At 37.1% G+C, this 17255-nt stretch overlaps 1 long non-coding RNA gene across 3 annotated transcripts in view; it reads right to left on the reverse strand.

Annotated features, from left to right (window-relative positions):
- The window catches only part of LOC141370142 (uncharacterized), a 69720-nt gene that overhangs the window by 18606 nt on the left and 33859 nt on the right, over positions 1-17255 (reverse strand). The window lies entirely within an intron of this gene.

The raw sequence follows: 17255 nt of genomic DNA on the forward strand, positions 1-17255 counted from the left end.
AGGGAGCCTGACTGACTCAGTCGGTAGAGCATGTGACTCTTGATCTCAGGGCTGTGATTTCCAGCCTTAGGTTGGGTATAGAGATTACTTAAAAGTAAAATTTTAAAAATCTTAAGAGAAAATAAGATCTGGGTCTTAAGCTATATTCCCAATATGAGTAACTGACATTTCACTGTGTAGCACTAACTTCACTTAGTTTTACTATTTTGAAAAACTTAAATGTAATAGATATTTACCAAGTGACAATTTCTCTGGATGAGGGAAATTCTAAATACTTTGTTTATATATTTTACAAAACCAAATAGATACTATAACAACAAGAACATAAATATGAAATTGAAGAACTTTCTGGCATGAGAACATTTGCTTGGAAAATACCTCCTTAATTATACTACAGAAAGAACAGAAGACTGCTCATAAAATAAAATTACTAATTTTTACATTAAATAGCTAGGAATCAGGGGTGCCTATGTGGCTCAGTTGAGTAAGTGTCTGACTCTTGATTTTGGGAAGTCTGCTTGAGATTCTCTCTCTCCCTCTCCCTCGGCTCCTCCCCCCACTCGAGCACACACACTGTCTTTCAAATAAATACATCTTTAAAAAATAATAATAATAATAACTAGGAATCAGTGTGAGACAGTGAAAAGGAGACCTGGGTTTTAGTTTTAGTTCTTCTACCAATTATATTTTGGGTAAGTTTCAAAAACAAGGGTGATCTTTGTTTGGTGATCTCAAGTGTTTTATGCAGCTTGCTCTATATGTCTAAATTTCCTAAGAGCTGGATGAGTAACTTACAAAATATTTTCTCAAGCAAGGATAGAATCATAACCACTTGAGTCACTGAAATGTTCACTGGACAAGCTCCTCATGGAGGTGCCATATGAGAAGATCCTTCCTTGGCTTGGTATATATAACATGATGTAATGTTTTAATAGGCCTCACCTTGTCTGGTGGAATCACTTTATCAGTTGATTTCTGGGCTGACAGCACTGAGAGAAGTACTAAAAATGGCCTGTATATGAGATTTAAAATCCTTTTTTATGCTGCAAGAGGAATTTAGAAAAACCAACATTCCAGTATATTCTAAATGAAAAATATCACTATCTGTCCCCACTTCTGGTGCTTACTATGAAAGATGTGTGCTGTATAAAACATGCAGTCACACAGATAAAGGTTTACTTAACAAGAAATTATCAGTGAGGACGAAACCCTAATGATCTTAAAATTCTTATTATCATCATGCATTTACACAGTGAGTTCCTTTAAGGAAGGCTCCTTGAAACTTCTTCCAAGTAAATGGAAAGATTGGCATTTAGCCATGGATGAAGAATCACCAAAGTTTTCTATGTAGGTGGGGGAAATTGCTTTGCTAAACAGACAACTGGAATATTCCCTCAATCTAATAATAGGGTGAAATAAAGTAAATAAACTTCATGTTTCCCTGGTAGTCTCTCCTCTCTTTTTGGTCATCTCTTTCTTTAACCATGTTGTTTTTATTTTTTTATTTTTTATTTTTTTCGGTAAGCTCTATGTCCAATGTGGGGCTTGAACTCATGACCCCAGATCAAGAATTGCATGCTGTACAAACTGAGCCAGCCAGGGGCCCCACCTGTGTTGTTTCTAAAACCAAGAAGTATATGCAAGGAAAACCAGACTACAAACATTCAATTATCCTTATTAGCTTTTACTGAAATTTCACTTTTCTAACTTTAAAGTTATAAGCCAACCCTCCTCCTCCTTTAAAATTTGAGCATTTGATTTTTAGTTGAGAACTATAGATAAGGCTGGGGCGCCTGGGTGGCTCAGTCGGTTAAGGTCAGACTCAGGTTTCAGCTTGGGTCATCATCTCAGGGTCCTGAGACAGAGCCCTGGGTGGGGATCTGCACTCAGCAGGGAGTCTGCTTAAGATTCTCTCTTTCTCTCTCCCTTTCCCCCTCCCCGCCCTGCTCTCTCTCTCAAATAAATAAATCTTTTTTTTTTTTTTTTTTTTTAAAGAAGGTCTCCTGGGTGGCTCAGTTGGTTAAGCATCTGCCTTCCACTCAGGTCATGATCCCAGAGTCCTGGGATTGAATCCTGCATTGGGCTCTGTGCTCAGCAGGAAGCCTGCTTCTCCCTCTGCCTGCTGTTCCCCTTCCTTGTGCTTGCTCTCTCTCTCTGACAAGTAAATAAATAAAAATCTTAAAAAAAAGAAAGATACATCAGGCAATCACTGTTTATGATTCATAGGCTAAGAGTACTGTATATTGCTTCTTACATATGCCACCCCCAATCGGGAAAAATGAAGAGTATCTGCTTTTTACATTTCTCTCTGTAAATCATAAACATGGTTCAGTTCAACAAACATGTATCAAATACTATGCTAGGTACTGGAAGCACAAAGCTTAAAAAAGAATGATTATGAAGGGGTGGAGCAAGATGGTGGAGGAGTAGGAGACCTGGATTTCTTCTAGTCCCAGGAATTCAGCTGGATAGGGATCAAACCATTCTGAACACCTACGAACTCAACAGGAGATCAAAGAAAAGAATAGCAACAACTCTCTGAATGGAAAAGGGACCACTTTCTGGAAGGTAGGACTGCAGAGAAATGAATCCGAGGCAATATTCTGGAGGATAGACGGTGGGGGAGGGGGCCTCTGTCAGCCGCTTCTGGCAAGTGATAGAACAGCAGAGCACAAAATCAGAACTTTTAGAAGTCGGCTCCACTGAGGGATGTCACTCCAGTGGCTAAGCGGGGGGTGGAACCCTCTCTGGGACAGTGTGGTCTCAGGACCCTCTGGGTCACAGATATACTGGGGGTGCCTGAGTGCGGCAGAGCTCCCAGGTATCAGAGCAGGGAAGCCAGCTGCAGAGACGGAGCCAAGGAGTGGGCTCTGAGCTCGGGGTGTCCATAAACCGTGATCCAGGGCACAGTCAGGCCACTGCTCTTCCAGCAGGGACCCAACAAGCGGCAGATCCAGGAAGACTCCCCTTCCTCCCCGGGGAGGAGCGACGCAGAAGCACACTGCAGAGATCTGCTGGGTTTGGAGACTCCACACCAGGTTGCGTGCCAGAGATAGAAATGCTTGGTCACAGGCCGGGTGAGCACAGAGTGTGGCTGGAGACCGGGGAGACAGGAGTGATTGACTGCTTTTCTCTGGGGGCGCACTGAGGAGCGGGACCCAAGTTCTTGGCTCCTCCTGGGCGGAGATTGGGAGGACGCCATTTTCACTCTCGTCCTCCAAAGTTGTAGGGAAAGCTTGCAGGGAACAAAAGCTCCTGAGAGCAAACCCAAGCAGATTACCTAGCCTGGACCAGCAAGGGTAGGGCAATTCCGCCTCCGGCAAAGACATTTGGAAACCACGGCAACAGGCCCCTCCCCTAGAAGATCTGCAAGAACTGCCAGCCAAGACCAAGTTTACCGATCAATGAGAACGGCAAAACTCCAGCGCTAGGGGAATTCTGCGCATAGAATTCATGGCTTTCTAACCATGATTCTTTAGTTTTTCAAAGTTAATTTTTTTAACTGTCTTTTTTATTTTTTGAATTTTTCTTTTTCCCTTCTTCAACCAACGTCCTATCAATCCCTTTTTTAAAAAACATTTTTATTTTTCATTTTTAGAGTCATATTCTATCCCTTCATAGTAGTTACCCTTATTTTTGGCATATATATATAAGTTGTTCTCTCTTTAAAATTTTGAAATACAGTTTCTTCTAATGGATCAAAATATACCCTAAATCTCTAGTGTATGGCTTTGATCTAGTCTCCTGCCTGATCACATCCTCGCCTTTTTTTTACTTTCATTTTTAAATCCTCTTCGTTCTTTTATCAAACAACTTATCTTATAAATTCCTTTCATAAAATTTTTTATAATTTTCATCTTTACACTCATATTCCGTCCCTTCATCGTATTAACCCTTATTTTTGTACATATATAAGTTTTACTTTCTTTAAAATTTGGGAGGCACTTTCTTCTACCAGACCAAAATACACCCAAAATCTAGTGTGTGGCACTGATCATTGCATCACCTTGATTATTTGATCATATCCTTTTTTAGTTAGATTTTGTTCTGTTTTTGTTTGTTTTTATCTTTATCTTTTTTCTTTCTTTCTCTTTTTTTCCCCCCAGTTTCAGGACTTTTCTGATTTGTTTAGAGTGTATTTTTCTGGGGACGTTGTTACCCTGTTAGCATTTTGTTCTTTCATTCATCTATTCTCCTTTGGACAAATGACAAGATGGAAAAAGTCACCTCAACAAAAAGAACAAGAGGCAGTACCGACTGCCAGGGACCTACTCAATATGGACATTAGTACGATGTCGGAACTACAGTTCAGAATGATGATTTTAAAGATACTAGTTGGGCTTGAAAAATGCATGGAAGTTATTAGAGAAACCCTTTCTGGAGAAATAAAAGAACTAAAATCTAACCAAGTCAAAATCAAAAAGGCTATTAATGAGGTGCAATCAAAAAGGGAGGCTCTAACTGCTAGGATAAATGAGGCAGAAGAGAGAATTAGTGATATAGAAGACCAAATGATGGAAAATAAAGAGGCTGAGGAAAAGAGAGAGAAACAACTACTGGATCACGAGGGCACAATTCGAGAGATTAGCGATACCATAAGATGAAACAACATTATAATAATTGGGATCCCAGAAGAAGAAGAAAGAGAGAGAGGGGCAGAAGGTATATTGGAGCAAATTATAGCAGAGAACTTCCGTAATTTGGGGAAGGAAACAGGCATCAAAATCCAGGAGCCACAGAGAACCCATCTCAAAATAAATAAAAATAGGTCAACACCCTGACATGTAATAGTAAAACTTAAAAGTCTCAGAGACAAAAAGAAAATCCTGAAAGCAGCTCGGGAGAAGAGATATGTAACCTACAATGGTAGAAACATAAGATTGGCAACAGACCTATCCACAGAGACCTGGCAGGCCAGAAAGGACTGGCAAGATATCTTCAGAGCACTAAACGAGACAAAATATGCAGCCAAGAATACTATATCCAGCTAGGCTGGAGAGATAAAAAGCTTCCAGGACAAACAAAAACTAAAGGAATTTGCAAACATGAAACCAGCCCTACAGGAAATATTGAAAGGGGTCCTCTAAGCAAAGAGAGTGCCTAAAAGCAACACAGACCAGAAAGGAACACAGACAATATACAGTAACAGTCACCCTACAGGCAATACAATGGCACTAAATTCATATCTTTCAGTAGTTACCCTGAGTGGGAATGGGCTAAATACCCCAATCAAAAGACACAGGCTATCAGATTGGATAAAAAAACAAGACCCATCGGTATGCTGTCTGCAAGAGACTCATTTTAGACCCAAAGACACACCCAGATTGAAAGTGAGGGGGGGAAAACCATTTACCATGATAATAGACACCAAAAGAAAGCTGGGGTGGCAAACCTTATATCAGACAAATTCGATTTTAAACCAAGACTGTAATAAGAGATGAGGAAGGACACTATATCCTACCTAAAGGGTCTATCCAACAAGAAGATCTAACAATTGTAAATATCTATGCCCTTAACATGGGAGCAGCCAATTATATAAGGCACTTAATAACAAAAGCAAAGAAACACATTGACAACAATACTATAATAGTGGGGGACTTTAACACCCCCCTCACTGAAACGGACAGATCATCTAAGCAAAAGATCAACAAGGAAATAAAGACTTTAAATGAGACACTGGACCAGATGGACTTCACAGATATATTCAGAACATTCCATCCCAAAGCAACAGAATACACATTCTTCTCTAGTGCCCATGGAACATTCTCCAGAATAGATCACATCCTAGGTCACAAATCAGGTCTCAATCGGTACCAAAAATTGGGATCATTCCCTGCATATTTTCAGACCACAATGCTTTGAAATTAGAACTCAATCACAAGAGGAAAGTCAGAAAGAACTCAAATACATGGAGGCTAAAGCGCATCCTACTAAAGAATGAATGGGTCAACCAGGAAATTAAAGAAGAATTAAAAAATTTCATGGAAACCAATGAAAATGAAAACACAATTGTTCAAAATCTTTGGGATACAGCAAAGGCAGTCCTAAGAGGAAAGTATATAGCAATACAAGCCTTTCTCAAGAAACAAGAAAGGTCTCAAGTACACAACCTAACCCTACACCTAAAGGAGCTGGAGAAAGAACAGCAAATAAAGCCTAATCCAGCAGGAGAAGAGAAATAATAAATATCAGAGCAGAAATCAATGAAATAGAAACTAAAAGAACAGTAGATCAACGAAACTAGGAGCTGGTTCTTTGAATGAATTAACAAGATTGATAAACCCCTGGACAGACCTAACAAAAAGAAAAATGACCCAAATCAACAAAATCATGAATGAAAGAGGAGAGACTACCACCAACACCAAGGAAATACAAACAATTATAAGAACATATTATGAGCAACTATATACCAGCAAATTAGATAACCTGGAAGAAATGGATGCATTCCTAGAGATGTACCAACTACCAAAACTGAACCAGGAAGAAATAGAAAACCTGAACAGACCTATAACCACTAAGGAAATTGAAACAGTCATCAAAAATCTCCCAACAAACAAAAGCCCAGGGCCAGATGGCTTCCTAGGGGATTTCTACCAAACATTTAAAGAAGAATTAACACCTATTCTCCTGAAACTGTTCCAAAAAATAGAAATGGAAGGAAAACTTCCAAACTCGTTTTATGAGGCCACCATTACCTTGATCCCCAAAGCAGACAAAGACCCCATCAAAAAGGAGAATTACAGGCGAATATCCTTGATGAACATGGATGCAAAAATTCTCACCAAAATACTAGCCAATAGGATCCCACAGTACATTAAAAGGAATATTCACCAAGACCAAGTGGGATTTATCCCTGGGCTGCAAGGTTGGTTCAACATCTGCAAATCAATCAACATGATACAATACATTAACAAAAGGAAGAACAAGAATCATATGATCCTCTCAATAGATGCAGAAAAAGCATTTGACAAAGTACAGCATCCTTTCTTGATCAAAACTCTTCAGAGTATAGGGATAGAGGGTACATACCTCAATATCATAAAAACCATCTATGAAAAACCTACAGCAAATATCATTCTCAATGGGGAAAAGCTGAGAGCTTTCCCCCTAAGGTCAGGAACGCGGCAGGGATGTCCACTATCACCACTGCTATTCAACATAGTATTAGAAGTCCTAACTACAGCAATCAGACAACAAAAAGAAATCAAAGGCATCCAAATCGGCAAAGAGGAAGTCAAACTCTCACTCTTTGCAGATGATATGATACTTTATGTGGAAAACCCAAAAGACTCCACCCCAAAACTGCTAGAAGTCATACAGGAATTCAGTAAAGTGGCAGGATATAAAATCAATGCACAGAAATCAGTGACATTTCTATACACCAACAACAAGACAGAAGCGAGAGAAATTAAGGAGTCGATCCCATGTACAATTGCACCCAAAACCATAAGATACCTAGGAATAAACCTAACCAAAGAGCCAAAGGATCTGTACTCAGAAAACTATAAAATACTCATGAAAGAAATTGAGGAAGACACAAAGAAATGGAAAAATGTTCCATGCCCATGGATTGGAAGAACAAATATTGTGAAGATGTCAATGCTACCTAGAGCAATCTACACATTCAATGCAATCCCCATCAAAATACCACCCACTTTTTTCAAAGAAGTGGGACAAATAATCCTAAAATTTGTATGGAACCAGCAAAGACCCCGAATAGCCAGAGGAATGTTGAAAAAGAAAGGCAAAGCTGGCGGCATCACAGTTCCGGACTTCCAGCTCTATTACAAAGCTGTCATCATCAAGACAGTATGGTACTGGCACAAAAACAGACACATAGATCAATGGAACAGAATAGAGAGCCCAGAAGTGGACCCTCAACTCTATGGTCAACTCATCTTTGACAAAGCAGGAAAGAATGTTCAATGGAAAAAAGACAGTCCCTTCAACAAATGGTGTGAAAATTGGACAGCCACGTGCAGGAGAATGAAACTGCACCATTTCCTTACACCACATAGAAAAATAGACTTAAGGGTGCCTGGGTGGCTCAGTTGGTTAGGCAACTGCCTTCGGCTCAGGTCATGATCCTGGAGTCCCAGGATCGAGTCCCACATCGGGCTTCCTGCTCAGCGGGGAGTCTGCTTCTCCCTCTGACCCTCTTCCCTCTCGTGCTTTCTGTCTCTCATTCTCTCTCTCTCAAATAAATAAATAAAATCTTAAAAAAAAAAAAAAAGAAAAATAGACTTAAAATGGTTGAAAGACCTAAACGTGAGACAGGAGTCCATCAAAATCCTAAAGGAGAACACAGGCAGCAACCTCTTCGACCTCAGCCGCAGCAACTTCTTCCTAGAAACATCGCCAAAGGCAAGGGAAGCAAGGGCAAAAATGAACTATTGGGACTTCATCAAGATAAAAAGCTTTTGCACAGCAAAAGAAACGGTCCACAAAACCAAAAGACAACCGACAGAATGGGAGAAGATATTTGCAAATGACATATCAGTTAAAGGGCTAGTATCCAAAATGTATAAATAGCTTTTTAAACTCAACACCCAAAGAACAAATAATTCAATCAAGAAATGGGCAGAAGACGTGAACAGACATTTTTCCAAAGAAGACATCCAAATGGCCAACAGACATGTGAAAATGTGCTCAACATCGCTCGGCATCAGGGAAATCCAAATCAAAACCTCAATGGGATACCACCTCACACCAGTCAGAATGGCTAAGATAACATGTCAGGAAACGACAGATGTTGGCAAGGATTTGGAGAAAGGGGAACCCTCCTACACTGTTGGTGGGAATGCAAGCTGGTGCAGCCACTCTGGAAAACAGTACGGAGGTTCCTCAAAAAGTTGAAAATAGAGCTACCATACGACCCAGCAATTGTACTACTGGGTATTTACCCCAAAGATACAAATGTAGGGATCCGAAGGGATACGTGCACCCCAATGTTTATAGCAGCAATGTCCACAATAGCCAAACTGTGGAAAGAGCCAAGCTGTCCATCAACAGATGAATGGATAAAGAAGATGTGGTATATACATATACAATGGAATATTATGCAGCCATCAAAAGGAATGAGATCTTGCCATTTGTAACGACGTGGATGGAACTGGAGGGTGTTATGCTGAGTGAAATAAGTCAATCATAGAAAGACATGTATCATATGACCTCACTGATATGAGGAATTCTTAATCTCAGGAAACGAACTGATGGTTCTAGAGTGGTGGGGGGTGGGAGGGATGGGGTGGCTGGCTGATAGACACTGGGGAGTGTATGTGCTATGGTGAGCTCTTTGAAGTGTGCAAGACTGTTGAATCACAGATCTGTACCTCTGAAACCAATAGTATAATATATGTTAAAAAAAAAAAAGAAAGAAGAAGATAGCAGGAGGGGAAGAAGGAACAGAGGAATCGGAGGGGGAGATGAACCATGAGAGACGATGGACTCTGAAAAAGAAACTGAGGGTTCTAGAGGGGAGGGTTGGGAGGATGGGTTAGCCTGGTGATTCGTATTAAAGAGGGCATGTTCTGCATGGAGCACTGGGGGTTATACACAAACAATGAATCATGGAACACTACATCAAAAACTAATGATGAAATGTATGGTGACTAATATAACAATAAAAATTTAAAAAAATGAATGATTATTGCTCTCTTGTAGCTTATAGTTAAAACAAAATATAATTGTAGTAGTAATAATAATGATGATGCCTAACATTTATTGAATGATTCCTATGGTGCCAGGCAGCACTAAATATTTTAGATAAATTATCTCATTTAATCACCTCTGGAATAGGGATTATTATTTTACAGATGAGTAAATTGAACACTGAGGGAAGTTTAGTAACTTGTCCACAGTCACACTTGTAATTACTGACAAAGCTATGTTGAAACTTTGGTCTGTCAACTCTAGAACCTCATTCATAAATAAATAAAATCTTTATAAAAATTCCCAGAGATTAAAATTTTTTAAAAAATCCTGTCTGCTGCAAGATTTTCAAGGTTTATCAAAACTTTACTCAGAAGAATGTACTCTATGGTAAAAGTTTGACAGTGAAAAATGATATTTTTTGAGATGAGACACTAATAGGCTTGATAATTCAAGGAAGGATATTGAGAATTAAGGATCAAAAACAAAGATAGAAAAAAAGATTTGTGGAAACGTCTTTTATAATTGTTCCCAAAAGAGTAAATACACGTTTCCTTTTTTATCATAACTCCAAGTTAATCAATGTTTTATAATGACTAGAGAAGAAAATTGAATTTTAACTGTAACTGTGCAGTTTCAGTCATGTAGTATTTAATATTTAGTCTGAACACAATTTGCTTTATTTTTTAAAGATTTTTTAAAATTCATTTATTTGAGAGAGAGAGAGAGAGCACATGAGCGGGGTGGGGGGAAGGGCAAAGGGAGAGGGAGAACCAGACTCCCTGCTGAGCAGGGAGCCCAACATGGGGCTCCACGTGGGACTGGATCCCAGGACACTGAGATCATGACCTGAGCCTAAATCTAATATTTAACCGACGGAGCCACCCAGGTGCCCCTGTTTTTTTTTGTTTTTTTTTTTACATCTATAAACAAGCCTAACAGATGAACTGTTCTTACTGCCAATAGACTCTGGAATGTACAAAAAGAATATATATTCTTTTAAAATCAATGAATAATAGGTATGGTTAAGAGGCTGCCTTTTCTTAAAAGACCCTATCAGAACATAAACATTCCAATATACGTTATTTTCTTTCACATAATCTCTGTATAGCATCAAGCTCAATTACTTGATCTATTGAGTCTACTGCTACAAATAATTTTAGAAATGCTCATTTGGTAATAATCATCCAATTCTGAATTGCATTTTTAAAAATTTACTATTTGTGAAACTTTGCCCTTTGAAGGTGGTTTAATTTTTGGAGTAAAGCTAAAATCATTGAGCCAAGTCTTATTAAACAAGAAGGATTGCTTGTAATCCAAAATGAACTATGTCTCTAAAGTAATAAGACTAATTCTGATATGAGACTTACGGAAAGTGGAGGAGTGGTGATAGGAAAGGCATGTTGCACAATGATTTGCTTTTAATGCTAAGTGGATGATCAGCTAAATTACCAACTGACAGTGGAAGAGATTTGAGTAGTTTGTTCATGGTGAACTCAGCAGAACAAATAGTAGAATCCATAGTTGAGCTTTTATTTGAGGATATACTCACCTAGGTAGAGCAATCACTGCTTGCCTGAGCTGGACTAACTAAAATGGTAAGTTTTATAGTGGGGCAAAGAGCAAAGAGAAGAATGGGGGATTATGGTGGTGAAGGGAAAGGTTCTGTGTATTTTTAGATTAAATGAATAATGTAAAATTTCATTTTTATTGAAAGGTTTGAGAACAAAAGCTTTCTGTTAAAATCAAAGTAGATAATTTACTCAATTATATTGAATGATGAGGAGAAATGGAACTTGACACTGTTCTCTCTTTTCACCTTTGTTATTAAATTAAGATTCACAAAATAAATAATTAAAACAGTTGTTCAGAGGTGCCTGGGTGGCTCAGTTGGTTAAGCGCCTGCCTTCAGCTCAGGTCATGATCTCAGTGTCCTGGGATTGAGCCCCACATCGGGCTCCCTGCTCAGTGGAGAGCCAGCCTCTCCCTCTGCCCCTTTCCCTGCTTGTGCTCCTCTCTCTCTCTCTCTCTCTCTCACTCTACTCTCTCTCAAATAAATAAATAAAATGTTAAAAAAAAACACAATTGTTCACAAGCATCATTCAAATACTCCCCACTGTCTTCCCTTTTGAAAACTAGCGTTTCTGTTCAAACTATCATTTCTAGTATCCTTTTACAAGAACTTTTCAGAAACATATAATAGATACATTTGCACATTAATTTAAAATACATATTTGAAAAAAATTGGCATAGCATTTTGAAGTTTTCAAATTACTTTCCTATTTCTGTGGCATAGAAGCAGGAAAGATGTATTACTTAGGGTTCTCCAGAAAAACAGACTAGTAGGGGATAGATTGGATAGATGATAGATAGATGATAGACAGATAGATAGATAGATAGGTAGATAGATAGATAGATGATAAATAGATAGATAGATAGATGATAGATAGATAGATAGATAGATAGATAGATAGATAGATAGATAGATGATAGATAGATAGATGTAGGTAGATTTATGTTAAAAAAATTGGCATACACAATTATGGGGGATGACAAGCTTAAAATCTGTAGGGCAAGCTGGCAGGCTGGAAACTCAGGCAGGATTTTTATGTCTTGAGGTAGAATTCTTTCTTTTCAGACAAATCTTGGTTTTTACTTTCATGGCCTTCAACTTACTGGGTGAAGCCCACCCACATCATCAAGTGTAATCTTTTTTTTGTAGAAGTTTTTCATTTTAATTCCAGTATAGTTAACATACAGTGTCATATTAGTCTCAGGGTACAATATAGTGAATAATTAAACAATTCTATACATTACTTGGTGCTCATGATAAGTTTACTCTTAAACCTCTTCACTTATTTCACCCATCCCCCACCCACCTCCTCTCTGGTAACCATCAATTTTTTTTTCTATAGTTAAGAGTCTATTTCTTGGTTTCTCTTTCTCTCTCTTCCCCCCCCCCTTTGTTTTATTTCTTAAATTCCACAAATGAGTGAAATCACATGGTATTTGTCTTTCTCTGGTCTACTTTGCTTAGCATTATACTCTCTAGCTCCATCCATTTAGTTGAAAATGGCAGTATTTCATTCTTTTGTATGACTGAATAATTTTCCATTGCATATATATAAATATACCACCTCTTCTTTATCCATTCATCTCTTAATGGACACTTGGGTTGCTTCCATATCTTGGTTATTGTAAATAATGCTGCTATAAACATAGGGGTGCATATATTCTTTCAAATTAGTATTTTTATATTCTTTGGGTAAATATCCAGCAGTGTAATTACTGGAAACCAGGTAGTTCTATATTTAATTTTTTGAGGAACATCCATACTGTTTTCCAGAGTGGCTGCACCAGTTTGCACACCCACCAACAGTGCAAGAGGGTTCCTTTTTCTCCACATCCTCACGAAAACTTGCTATTTCTTGTTTGTTGATTTTAGCCATTCTGATGGCTATTTCATTGTGATACCTCATTGTAGTTTCGATTTGCATTTCCCTGATGATGAGTGATATTGAGCATTATGTCTGTTGGCCAACTGTATGTCATCTTTGGAGAAATGTCTGTTCGTGTGTCTTCTGTCCATTTTTTTTGGAGTATTTCTTTTTGGGTGTTGAGTTGTATAAGTTCTTTATATATTTTGGATACTTTTTACTGGATATCATTTGAAAATATCTTCTCCTATTCAGTAGGTTGTCTTTTATTTTTGTTGATTGTTTCCTTCATTGTGCAAAAGCTTTTTTATTTTTATATAGTCCCAATAGTTTATTTTTGCTTTTATTTCCCTTGCCTTAGGACACAGATGTAGAAAAATGTTGCTATAGCCGATTTCAGAGAAATTACTGCCTGTGCTCTCCTCTAGCATTTTTATGGTTTCAGGTCTCACATTTAGGTCTTTATTTATTTTGAATTTAATTTTTGTGTATGGTGTAAGAAAGTGGTCCAGTTTTATTCTTTTGCATGTAGCTGTCCAGTTTTCCCAACACCATTTGTGGAAGAGTTTGTCCTTTTCCTATTACATATTCTTGCCTCTTTTGATGAAGTTAATTGACCATATAATTGTGGATTTGTTTCTGGGCTTTCTATCCTATTCCATTGATGTATGTGTCTATTTTTGTGCCATCAAGTATAATCTTCCTTATGTAAAGTCAACTGATCATAAATGTTAATCATATCTACAAAATGCCTTCTTGGGTTTTTTTCTTTTTCTTTTCTTTTCTCATTTGTCATGTGAGGAAACCACAACTCAGTAAAGTTAAGCAATCCAAGTAAGTCAGCCATCTAAGAATTGACAGAAGCCAGATTAGAGTTCATGTTTTGCTCCCCAGGTTATTGTTTCACCAATTCCACTCTATCACTTCTATTTTGAATGTTTTCAACAGGGCTCATAGCTCTTAATATTTAACAGGGAAATTATTTCCTCAATCACAATGACTTTTTTAATGTTTCATGATTATTTAGCTAGCATAAATGTTTTGTTCTTGATTGAAAAGATCATTTTCTTGCCTGTGTCATTTATTCTTTTATTTAGTAATTTCACTTGAGCTATGTGATTCCAAAAAAAATCCAGTAGAATCTACAGTTTTACTTGTCACATGGAGAATTACCTTGATGTGATGATAGTCTCCATGTATACTACCAGGCAAGCTATCCCATGGGCCATGGAGCGGAAAGGCTTATTGACAAAATTAATATGTTTAAACTACAGTTTATTAAATCATTTGAAGATATCAGTATGAACTCAAAAAAAAGAGATTGATTAGGTTAACACACTTAGATTAAGAGAGAAAATACCATACTATCTGAATCCCTTATTCAAAGCTCAAATGTCCTGTGTCTCTCTCTGCTATATTAGGGCTCCTGGCTTATAATGTGATTACGAGAGCCATAGTTGAGATTTGAACAAGACGCCCACAGATGGGCTATGATACACATTTGTCTATCAAAAAAACTAACCTGTTGAGTCACTGTGGCTTTTATTTGTGTTTCTTGGGTTGAGAAGAGAACACTTGAGACCAGAATGGGATGATAATTGTGTTATTATTATCCAGGGGTCATCATGATCATGAATTGTTCTTTATGCTTCTTTCTAAGTAACACTTTTTCTCCATCACCGTTTCTATTAATTTTATATATCTTTGGTGTATGTTAAAGCTTAGTAATTTATTCTTGATATTTCATATATGTTGTAAGTTTGCCTGTATCTGACATGCTACTTTTTACTTATTATGCATACTTATATCCTATGGACTTAAAAATCAATAGCTTACTATCTATGCTTTATATTTTTTATGTGTTTTATTTACTCATACCATCTGTTTACTTGCCTTTTTACCATAATTGAATATTCTCAAATAATTTGCACATTACAATATTGGAAGAAATAATCACAAATTTTATAAACCTCCAAATCAATAATCTTAATAATAGAGATCTTTTTAAAAAGTTGCTCTGAGGGGGGATGGGTTAGCCTGGTGATGGGTATTGAGGAGGGCACGTTCTGCATGGAGCACTGGGTGTTATGAACAAACAATGAATCATGGAACACTGCATCAAAAACTAATGATGTAATATATGGTGATTAACATAACAATAAAAAAAATTAAAAAGTTGCTCTGAGACTAGAGCTCTAGGGTTCTTATCATAACAACGATAAAATGGTAATTATGCGAGGTAAAGGATGTGTTAACTAATCTTATTGTGGTAAACATTTTGAAATATACATATGTATCAAATTATCACATTGTAAACCTTAAACTTACACAATGTTATATGTCAGTTACATCTCAAAAAAAGGAATAAATTATAAATTACAACTCCATTGTGTAATTTTGCCCATAACATCACTTCAAATTAGATTTTTATAATGAGGAGGATTGTGCCTTTAGACTGGCAGAAGACAGCAAGTCCTGCGTTTGAGGCTTACTGCTAGAGAATCCAAATTATAAATACAGCTTCTCATGGATTAATCCAATTTCTCAGGTATTTATTTTTTAAGATGAAGTGTTATGAATATTAATACATAGCTCTTTCTATCCTATGACTTAGATTCTAAACCAATTCAAATACAGACATAAATATAAAGTGGTCTCTCAGTTTGAGTAGCTCCAAGTATCAGGGCAGGAAAATCCATAAATAATTACTACTAGAATGAACAATGTCACAAAATAATGGAAGAGGGAAGGCTATATCTAAGAGAACAGCAACACCTTCCAAGAGAAGCCATTAAGGTTGAATTTGATGAATAGAAGTTTGCAAAATGGTTAACTGAGATGAAGAAAACACACATACAAACCATGCAGGAAAGATATGTAGGAATAAAAGAAAATACCATGGACAGAGCACGGGGCAAATTTAGAATGACTGAAGTGCAGATTTTCTTAGGGTTGGGAGATGAATATAGTAAGGCAACATGTTCATCGCATGAAAGGCCTCATAGGACTTTGTTATGGGGTTTGGACTTTCTTTTTAGACAGTGAGGAATTATAAAGGAAATTTAAACTTGGGTGTGAAATAATAAGATTTGTGTTCCCAGATATCATCTAGCTTGGGTCAGACAGATTAGATTCTGATCTTGGTTCCAATCTCAAGGCTTTGGATAATGAGTTTCCTGCCGGCCTCTACAGCTCTTATAGTTTCTTTTGTAAGTCTTTTTGCCATGAATGTTTTTATAACTATATGCCTTTAGTATATTTATTTAATTTTAAAAGCAAAACTCTGAAAAATAATACCACTAACATCCTATGCAACTCAAAGTGTCATTATTAACAAAATTCAAACTATGCATTTTTGTAAGAATAATTACAGGAGTTTGGATATATGATCAAGAATGCAGACAATGGCTTACTTTGTTCTTGTCACAACTGTTGTAGATATGGCTTGGAACAGAAAGCAAGAAAGAAAGTTAGCAGACTTCTGGTAACAGGTTAAATGAATTGAACTGCAACTTTTAGGCACTTCTGTTCATTTCTGAAAAGACTCTCTGTTTAATCTCCTGCCTAAACACATTGAAACCCTCCTTTTGTTGTGGATGACATGTATTCAGGTGTCACTCAGGGTTGGGAAACACCCTTTTTGACTGGTGCCTGGGAATCTTTAGGGCTTCTGGACTGAACAAAAGGCTCTCTCCAAATATAAAGGCTCAAATGTCTGTTCTTTTCAGCCCCTCAGGAAGCAACTGTTATTCTACCAATAATTAAAAGAGCAACAGCAACATGAACAACATGAACAAACCATTGAACTTTGTTGGTAAAATGGCAAGTGTTATATAGAATTTGTTATGCTTAAAACCTTATTTTGTATTGGTTTTATTTGGTAAAGGGATGTGCCAAACAATTTTGATTTTAAGCTTTGAATTAAAAAAATGATTTAGACAGTCTTGAAAAGTAAAAAATTTAAATATGAATTTGAAAGCATTATTCAATAATATTTATTCACTGGGCTTATGTACATGACATATTGCCTATTCTAGGCAATTAAGTTTTCAAAGAATTATGTGCAGTGGTTTTTATAATTAAGTCAAGAAAAAGAAGAGCCAATGATGTCAGATTCTTCAAAATTTGAATAGGAAAAAGTCCTTAGAGAAAATTAAGAAAAAAGAG

This window comes from Callorhinus ursinus, unplaced genomic scaffold, assembly GCF_003265705.2.
Source record: "Callorhinus ursinus isolate GAN/ISIS: 27379988/994484 unplaced genomic scaffold, GSC_fseal_2.0 scaffold27, whole genome shotgun sequence".
In the NCBI taxonomy this organism is placed as follows: domain Eukaryota; kingdom Metazoa; phylum Chordata; class Mammalia; order Carnivora; family Otariidae; genus Callorhinus; species Callorhinus ursinus.